Consider the following 10668-nt stretch of genomic DNA (forward strand, 5'->3'; position numbering starts at 1 on the left):
CTGGTGGCCTGCGCTTCGTAAGTCGGTTGAGGGTTTTGTGGCAGCCTGCGAGACTTGCGCTCGTGCCAAAGTCCCTCATTCACGGCCATCAGGTCCTCTCCTTCCCTTACCCATTCCTTCCCGTCCTTGGACACATCTGTCCATGGACTTCATAACGGACCTGCCTCGTTCCTCGGGGAAGACTGTGATTCTGGTGGTGGTGGACCGTTTTAGCAAAATGGTGCATTTCATCCCTTTTCCTGGTTTGCCCAATGCTAAGACGCTGGCGCAGGCATTTGTTGATCACATTGTCAAATTGCACGGTATTCCTTCAGACATAGTCTCTGATAGGGGCACGCAGTTTGTTTCCAGATTCTGGAAGGCTTTCTGTTCTCGCTTGGGGGTTCGGTTGTCATTCTCTTCTGCTTTCCACCCGCAGTCGAATGGTCAGACAGAGCGCGTCAATCAGAATCTGGAGACATATCTGCGTTGTTTTGTGGCGGAGAATCAAGAGGATTGGTGTTCTTTTTTGTCCCTTGCTGAGTTTGCTTTAAATAACCGTCGTCAGGAGTCCTCTGATAAGTCACCATTTTTTGGTGCATATGGGTTTCATCCACAGTTTGGGACTTTCTCGGGAGAGGGGTCTTCTGGTTTACCTGATGAGGACAGATTCTCCTCGTCTTTGTCATCTATTTGGCAAAAGATTCAAGATAATCTAAAGAGCATGAGTGAGAGATATAAGCGTGTGGCTGATAAGAGACGTGTGCTTGGTCCGGACCTGAATGTTGGTGATCTGGTGTGGTTGTCTACCAAGAATATCAAATTGAAGGTTCCCTCCTGGAAGTTGGGTCCTAGGTTTATTGGGCCTTACAAAATCCTGTCTGTCATCAATCCTGTTGCATACCGTCTTGATCTTCCTCAGACTTGGAAGATCCATAATGTTTTTCATAAGTCCTTATTGAAACCTTATGTTCAACCCATTGTACCCTCGCCTTTGCCTCCTCCTCCGATTATGGTTGATGGGAATCTTGAATTTCAGGTCTCTGGGATTGTGGATTCTCGTCTTGTCCGCGGTTCTCTTCAGTACCTTGTTCACTGGGAGGGGTATGGTCCTGAGGAGAGGATGTGGGTCCCAGTGACGGACATTAAAGCCTCTCGTCTCATCAGGGCTTTCCATAGGTCCCATCCTGAGAAGGTGGGTTCTGAGTGTCCGGAGTCCACTCGTAGAGGGAGGGGTACTGTCACAACCAGACAGCTGAGAAGCTCTGACAGAGGCCTTTCAGAACCTCCTCTTTGAGTTTCTGTGTTGTGGTATTCAGCTCCTCCTCTCCTTAGCCTCTCTCAGCTGTCATGTGTTGGACTAATTGCTTCCCTTTAAATTCTTCCCCAGAAGGCTTTTCTGGGCGGCTTATATTTCTTCCTGGAGTATGTGTGCATGCCCATCTGGTTCTCCTCTCCTCTACAAAGTTAAGTGTTAAACTGTTATCTGTTATTTTCTGTTTGCTGGATCCCAGGTGACCCTGACTCCCTCCGTGTCTGGTGTAGGGAGCCGGTGGTCGTGTCCCCTCACTATTGTAGGGTGCTCAGGGGTTATATAGTCAAGGTACGTGGATATGCATACCTCCACCATTCGGATCTATGCATAGGCTAAGCAGCCAGGGAAAGTGCCAGGTCTTCTACAGGGGTCTCCCTTTTGTTCCTTAGCTGTTGGATCCAGCGAGTCATTTATGCATGTTGTTTTGCCTTGTTACCTGTACACATTCCGTGACAATTGGCAGATATGTATTTTAGCTGCCATGTCGCATTTAAAAGATTCTTGAGGTCCCCAGAAATTAAAAACCCCAAGAAGTGACCCCATTTTAGAAAGAGCACCCCCATACGAACATTTTAAGTGGTAGAAAGGGTACCTTTAAGCAAACAGGTGTCTCACAGAAGGCAGAAACACTTGTTAAATGATTTCAAAGCACATATTTCTAAAAATTTAAAATTACTAGCAGACCCCAATTTTTCACTTTCGCAAGGGGTTAAAGGAGAAAATGCACACCAGTATATGTTCCCCATTTTCTCCCCATTCAGGAAACACCCCATATGTGCTTGTAGTCTGCTGTATGGGTGCACAGCAGGCAAACGGCTAAATGTGAATTTGGTTGGCCTGAATTGGCATACATGGATTTTAGCTGCCATGTCGCATTTAAAAAATTTCCTGAGATCCCCAGTAATTAAAAACCCGAAGAAGTGACCCCATTTTGGAAAGAGCACCCCAGTGCGAACATTTTAAGTGGTGGAAAGGGTACTTTTGACCTAACAGTTGTCTCACAGAAAATAATATGTAGTGGTTGTTGGAAAGTGGATATGCAAGCGAGGTGGACTAATTTAGAGATATAAAGTGGAAATATTACAGGGAGCATAAATGATTAAATGAAATTAATACTCCATGGATAAGTGGTAGATTTTAAAACAATCCTGCATGCACAGGCCAGGTTTCGCAGTGGTAAATGGTATCCTTCCTTATCCCCCTTTTGTGACACACCCTGCATCTTTTTTGGGTCCTTCCCTTCCCTGCTGTCTGGGGGACTTGACCTGAAAAATTATGCCCTGCTACGACAGGGGCACCATGACTTCCAGAAGTACTGGGACCCTCCCCGGCCTGGGTTTGAAAAATTAGGGCCTTGATAATCACCAATTGGAACTGAAGGAAAGTTCCTGTGTGGCCTGCAGATTGAAATAAGATGTACGCATTGCACATTGCCATCTGTACAATGTGTACGGCCAGCTTTTTGTAACCACACTTTTGTTTTTCGTGTGGCACTGTAGGGCTTTAGAAGTTGATCTGAAAGATCAACCCCTCCCATGTGCCTGTTGTAGTCCCGGATAGAGTACTAAAAAGGGGCAGTAGTAACTTATAAAACAACTTTTAATAAATAAAAGATAAATGAAGCTAGAAAAGAGATACACAATCCGTTTGAAAACTCCAGCCCCCACTTATCAAGCCAAAGGTCCCAATGGACCTCCAATACACCATACCAACATATAACTTATGACCCCAAGTAGGGTGTATAGGGTGGATTGATAAAAAGATTGATGGTTCTTACCAATTCATAGATTCCATAGGGTGTGGATGTGGCCTTGGATCAGGGTAGGTGTATAGTAGCTCTGTTCCTTTGATGCCTTAACCTTCTTTTTCATATAGTGTTGCTTTGGTCCAACCATTTATGAGATGGGGACTTGGCTCAGGAACAGGTTACAGATGTCGTTTCCATTGGTTAACATCTGACGTCACATCTGGTGGATATAGATGGAGAGACCAGATCCTCCGCTTTCACCCTTTCTTAGTGATTGCCCTACCAGGGATCTAGGGAGGCCTCTCTGATTTTTGCGTAGTGTGCCGCAAGTACAGCACAGTACTTCTGGCAGTTAAGGACATGAATATAGGTATGCTGGTAAAATAGTTATCCACATAGAGGTGGTAACCCTTATCCAGCAGTGGGTGCAGTAAGTCCCACACGATCTTCCCAACTCCTAGGATGGAGGGGGGGCATTCTGGGGATTCTATCCGGGAATCTTTCCCTTCGTAAATGCAGAACTTGTGGGTGTACCTGGAGCTACTCTCACAAAGTTTGTAAATTTTTATGCCATACCTTGCCCGTTTGCTAGGCAGGAACTGGCGGTATCTAATCCTCCCTTTGAAAAGTAACAGGGACTCATCTACACATACATTTTTATCTGTGTTCAGCACCTGGTGTTAAAGTGGTCAAGGATGGGCCTAACCTTGAACAGACGGTCAAATGTGGGGTCATTTTGGGGTGGGCACTGTGTATTGTCGTTGTAGTGTAGGAATTTCCTAATGAACTCAAATAGCTTCCGGGTCATGGTGTTACTGAAAATTGGAGTCTGGTAGAAAATGTCCGAACTCCAATATTGTCGGATGTTTGGCTTCTTTACTATGCCCATATGCAGCACGAGTCCCCAAAACTTCATCATCTCTGCTGCACTAACTAGGGTCCAACCAAGGGGTCTAGCGTATGGCGAAGTACAGTTCTGATCAATAAATTGTTGGGCGTACAAATTGGTTTGGGCCACCATTAAATGTACAAAATCTTCAGAGAAGAAGATTTTGAAAAAATCTAGTTCAGTGAAGCCCGCACTGTCTATCTGTATTCAGGAGCTGCCCTCAAAATACGGAATTTGGGGCTGATAATTGTCAGGGGGAGGGGTCCATAAGGATTCACTCTGGGGGGCTGCCTCCTCTGCTACCCTGGGGCACCTTCTAGAGGGTCCCTCATCACCGGATGATGATGATTAGGGGGTAGAGGAGTAGAGGAAAGTGGCATTCTCTTCTCCGTCACTGGCCGACTCCGTATCGGAGGCAAGATACGCATATGCCTCTTCAGCTGAGTAAACTCGTTGGGATGGACGGGCCATTTTTATTTTATTGGGGTGTGACGTGTGAAATGTGGAAACCTTTATTTTTTGTGAGGGGTGTGTATGTAGTGTTTTCACACGTGAAGGGGCTTGTAATAAATTTTTAATTCAGAGTGAAAGCCAATGTATCACCCGTGGGAAATACAATCTAAACGGCTACTGATGCTAGGTGAAAAGATTGAATAGACCGGGGACGCAATAGAGAGGGGGGGGGGGGGGGACAGTGTGCAGGCAAAGTGTAGCGTCCACCGACTGTTTCAGTGGAATGATGTCAAATAAAACCGCTAAAGTTGGGGGCATACGAATTATACTAATGTGGTTCCTACCTGAAAAGGGGTTTGCTCTGATGTGCGTGCTTATTGTAGTTAAGAAAGCCTTCCTTATTGTCCTGCTTCTGTGGGATCTTCTTTAATTGTTTCGTTGTAAATGGGCGCGTGCTCTTCGTTCACCTTCTAGCACGAGCGCTGCCCCGGCCAGAAGCAAGCGCGGTGCGAGGTGGCTGGTTACTTTGGTTGTCCTGGAGACCGAATCGGTGACGTCACCTGTGGTGACGTCACCCTGACGAAGGAGCCCGCACGGCCCCGAAACGCGTAGGAAGGTTTTTTGTCCTACGGAGGCTACAGTATTTCCACAGGTGACGTCACCGATTCGGTCTCCAGGACAACCAAAAGTAACCAGCCACCTCGCACCGCGCTTGCTTCCGGCCGGGGCAGCGCTCGTGCTAGAAGGTGAACGAAGAGCACGCGCCCATTTACAACGAAACAATTAAAGAAGATCCCACAGAAGCAGGACAATAAGGAAGGCTTTCTTAACTACAATAAGCACGCACATCAGAGCAAACCCCTTTTCAGGTAGGAACCACATTAGTATAATTCGTATGCCCCCAACTTTAGCGGTTTTATTTGAGTGGACGCTACACTTTGCCTGCACACTGTCTCCCCTCTCTATCGCGTCCCCGGTCTATTCAATCTTTTCACCCAGCATAAGTAGCCGTTTAGATCGTAGTTCCTGCGCTTATGTCCAGTATCACCCACGGGTGATACATTGGCTTTCACTCTAACCTTACTCCGAGGAGGACAACAGCTCCTTCCTAGGACATTATAGCTGCGGGGTCATCCAATCCAGGTTGATCTTTACATATCCAAACAAAGGGAGCGCAGGGAGGTCCATTTCTCTAAAATTTTAAATTCAATTTAGAAGAAAAAATAAGTATTTTCTGCAGGAAAAAAAAAAACTTGCAGTGCAAACTGAGCAGACGTGTTCAGTAATGGAAACTACTGATCGGTGCTCAGTGGTTGCAAAATGCACGTATGCAGATAGTGCGTTCGAGCAAAATTCTAAACTGACACTAACTGATATATATATATATAACTACCACTAACTGCAGGTCTTTTTTCTCAAAAGAAAATAAATCTAAAAACAAGTGGAAAAAATTCACCAGCACTGAGCCGGAGGATCCAATTGGCTGTCCGTCAAGACACTGGACGATCCTCGACCCAAATGAAGGCCCTTACTTGATGCTGACTGCAGCCCCATAACCATCAGACGGCATCTGAGACTGAAGGGTTTCAAAAACAAAAAACGTCTTCAAAGACCTCATCTCCTTGAACGCCACAGAACTGCTCGTTTGGACTTTGCAAGAGAGCACCGAACATGGGACATTCAAAGGTGGAAGAAAGTTTAATTCTCTGATGAGAAAAAATGTAACCTTGATGGTTTCCAACGTTACTGGCATGACAAGCAGATCCCACCTGAGATGTTTTCTACGCGCCACAGTGGAGGGGAGTACATTCAGTTTTTTTTTGCGGAACCATTGAAATTAATAGTTCCGTATACGGACCGTATACAGAACGCAAAAAAACAGCCACTAAACGGGGAAAAAAAGCGGTCGTGTGCAGGAGGTCTAACTGGAACAACGTGGCTTCCGTAAGTGCAGGGGGGTCAAACGGCCGCTGGCTATGTCCAGATGTTGCAGAGAGCATTCCTCATGACTGAGGGCCCTCGTCTGTGTGGTAACGACTGGGTTTTTCAACAGGACAACGCTACAGTACACAATGCCCGCAGGACAAGGGACTTCTTCCAGGAGAATAACATCACTCTTTTGGCCCATCCTGCGTGTTCCCCTGATCTAAATCCAATTGAGAACCTTTGGGGATGGATGGCAAGGGAAGTTTACAAAAATGGACAACAGTTCCAGACAGTAGATGGCCTTCGTGCGGCCGTCTTCACCTCATGGAAACGCTTGCATCAAGCATGCCGAAATTAATTTTTGAAGTAATAAACAATAACGGCGGAGCTACTCATTACTGAGTTCATGTTTGGAAGTTGGATTTCTGTTTTTGGTGGGGGGGTAGTTGTTTTTTGGAGGTGTGGTCCTAAACTTTTGATCAGCTGAAAAACAGCCTGTTTCAGTTTATTCGTTGTTTTCATTAAATTGAATGTTCTGTCTCACTCCCATTTCTTCTTGTTGCATGTTGAAGCTCTACTTGGAACCTTGTTAAGATCCAGCCATGCTAAATATGATTTTTTGCCATTTTTCAAATGGTCTTAAACTTTTGATCAGGACTGTATGTATTTATATAAAGCCCTAACTACAATTTCGTCTTTTTGAATCACACAGATGAGAAAAAAAAAAAAAAAGCGCAAAGAATAATCCGCAGGTGCTGATCAGGCAGGTATGCACTGAACAGCACTTGGCGGTCACAGCTCGTACACAGAAAAAGTGATGCAGAGCTGGAAAATTGGGGGGGGGGGGGGGGGGGGGACAGGGATGGAGGGTGGTTTAGGGATCTGGAACAGCTGCAAATGAAAAAATAAAATAAAATCAGTGCAGCAATTCCAGCAATTCTTTTAGCAGGAAAGGGTTAAAAGCGCAGTGGTGTACCACAAGTCCCAACAAGCCAACAGCAGGACAGAACCTCTCTGCATGCAGACACCAGCTAGAATGGCTGCATGCAGGGAGGATCAGCCCTTTCTTGTGCAGCTATAGCGCTGCCATTGGCTGGAGCGTTGTTCCAGTCAATCGCAGTGCCGGCAGGGGACCCAAACACTGGAGTCCCCTGCCTGACCGTGGAGGAGACCGGTCACCTCCCCCTGGCCAATCGCAGCACTTGGGGGGGGGGGGGGGGGGGGGAAGGGTGCAGCACCATGCTGCCCTTACCCGGCATAGCTGCCTGCTGGTAAGAGCAGCCATGGTGCCCCGATTACCCTGCGATCGTTCCCCAGCATCCAGTCACGTCATGTCCAGTTGCGCTGTACATGTACAACGCGGGTCTTTAAGGGGTTAGAAACCCCAAGAAGTGACTCCATTTTGGAAAGTGCACCCCTGTACGAACATTTTAAGAGGTGGAAGGGGCACCTTTGACCAAACAGGTCACAGTATAAATAGCAATTATTTTCTGGGTCAGTAGAATTACAGAGAGATATATATAAGTTATACACAGTTTACTACCTTTGCACAGAACTTTAGTATTTTTGTTTCTAAGAGCTTTGGGAGGGCTAATTACATTTATTTTTTTGGGTTGCGACTGATCAAAAAGCAGCAGCAATTCTGCCATTTTGTTGTTTGTTTGTTTTTACGGCTTTCACCGTACAGAATAATTTACGTTATTTGTGTAGTGCGGGTCGTTATAGACGCATTGATATCAAATAGGTGGAGCAAATTTATTTAGCAATTTTTTTTCATTGAAAAGCATTTTTTTCCCCCCAACGGAAAATAAAGCATATTTTTTATGGAATATTTTTATTTAATAAAGGTTTTGTTTTTCTTTTTTTTACCATAAGGCTACTTTCACACTAGCGTTAATATTTTCCAGTATTCAGATCAGTCATAATACCAGAAAAAAATACATCCGTTTTGTCCCCATTTATTATCAATAGGGACAAACGTAACTGAACAGAACGGAGCGCTCCAAAATGCTTCCGTTCCGTTCTCATACCGGAGAGCAGCATGCTGCGGTTTGCTTTCTGTCCTAATATGTGGAGCAAGACGGATCCGCCATGACCCACAATGCAAGTCAATGTCCCCCATTGATAGAGTTAATAGAGTTCATGACTGATCTGTCTTGGCTATGTTAAAGATAATACAACCGGATCCAGATGGTTGTATTATCTGTAACGGAAGTGTTTTTGCTGAACCCTGCCGAAAAACGCTAGTGTGAAAGTAGCCTAACAGGATAACAGGCTGAACTGGATGGACAGATGTCTTTTTTCAGCCTTATAAACTATGTTCCACTAGGACAGTTTCCCAACCACTGTGCCTCCAGCTGTTGCAAAACTACAACTCCCAGCATGCCTGGACAGCCTTTGGCGGCTTTCGCCGTGAACCGCCGTGCTGTGCCGGAGCTCAGCCCCTGTCCCCATTATAGTCATCATCTCTGTCCCCCCCCCCCCAGCACACAGGTCGTCATCTCTGTCCCCCCCCAGCACACAGGTCGTCATCTCTGTTGTCCCCCCCCCCCAGCACACAGGTCGTCACCCCCCCCCCCCAGCACACAGGTCGTCACCCCCCAACCCCCAGCACACAGGTCGTCACCCCCCCCCCAGCACACAGGTCGTCATCCCCCCCCCAGCACACAGGTCGTCATCTCTGTCCCCCCCCCCCAGCACACAGGTCGTCATCTCTGTCCCCCCCCCCAGCACACAGGTAGTCATCTCTGTCCCCCCCCCCCAGCACACAGGTAGTCATCTCTGTCCCCCCCCCCCAGCACACAGGTAGTCATCTCTGTCCCCCCCCCCAGCACACAGGTCGTCATCTCTGTCCCCCCCCAGCACACAGGTCGTCATCTCTGTCCCCCCCCCCCCCCCAGCACACAGGTCGTCATCTCTGTCCCCCCCCCCCCCAGCACACAGGTCGTCATCTCTGTCCCCCCCCCCCCAGCACACAGGTCGTCATCTCTGTCCCCCCCCCCCCCAGCACACAGGTCGTCATCTCTGTCCCCCCCCCCAGCACACAGGTCGTCATCTCTGTCCCCCCCCAGCACACAGGTCGTCATCTCTGTCACCCCCCCCCCCCCAGCACACAGGTCGTCATCTCTGTCACCCCCCCCCCCCCCCAGCACACAGGTCGCCAATATCTCTGCACCCCCAGCACACAGGTCGTCATCTCTGTCACCCCCCCAAGCACACAGGTCGTCATCTCTGTCCCCCCCCCCCCAGCACACAGGTCGTCATCTCTGTCCCCCCCCCCCCCAGCACACAGGTCGTCATCTCTGTCCCCCCCCCCCCAGCACACAGGTCGTCATCTCTGTCCCCCCCCAGCACACAGGTCGTCATCTCTGTCACCCCCCAGCACACAGGTCGTCATCTCTGTCACCCCCCCCCCCCCCCAGCACACAGGTCGTCATCTCTGTCACCCCCCCCCCCCCCCAGCACACAGGTCGTCATCTCTGTCACCCCCCCCCCCCAGCACACAGGTCGTCATCTCTGTCACCCCCCCCCCCCCAGCACACAGGTCGTCATCTCTGTCACCCCCCCCAAGCACACAGGTCGTCATCTCTGTCCCCCCCCCCCAGCACACAGGTCGTCATCTCTGTCCCCCCCCCCCCCCAGCACACAGGTCGTCATCTCTGTCCCCCCCCCCCCCAGCACACAGGTCGTCATCTCTGTCCCCCCCCCAGCACACAGGTCGTCATCTCTGTCACCCCCCAGCACACAGGTCGTCATCTCTGTCACCCCCCCCCCCCCCAGCACACAGGTCGTCATCTCTGTCACCCCCCCCCCCCAGCACACAGGTCGTCATCTCTGTCCCCCCCCAGCACACAGGTCGTCATCTCTGTCACCCCCCAGCACACAGGTCGTCATCTCTGTCACCCCCCCCCCCCCCAGCACACAGGTCGTCATCTCTGTCACCCCCCCCCCCCCCAGCACACAGGTCGTCATCTCTGTCCCCCCCCCCCCCAGCACACAGGTCGTCATCTCTGTCCCCCCCCAGCACACAGTCGTCATCTCTGTCACCCCCCAGCACACAGGTCGTCATCTCTGTCACCCCCCCCCCCCCCCCAGCACACAGGTCGTCATCTCTGTCACCCCCCCCCCCCCCCAGCACACAGGTCGTCATCTCTGTCACCCCCCCCCCCAGCACACAGGTCGTCATCTCTGTCACCCCCCCCCCCCCCAGCACACAGGTCGTCATCTCTGTCACCCCCCCCAAGCACACAGGTCGTCATCTCTGTCCCCCCCCCCCCAGCACACAGGTCGTCATCTCTGTCCCCCCCCCCCCCAGCACACAGGTCGTCATCTCTGTCCCCCCCCCCCCCAGCACACAGG

Source organism: Bufo gargarizans, chromosome 4 (genome assembly GCF_014858855.1).
Source record: "Bufo gargarizans isolate SCDJY-AF-19 chromosome 4, ASM1485885v1, whole genome shotgun sequence".
Classification (NCBI taxonomy): Eukaryota; Metazoa; Chordata; class Amphibia; order Anura; family Bufonidae; genus Bufo; species Bufo gargarizans.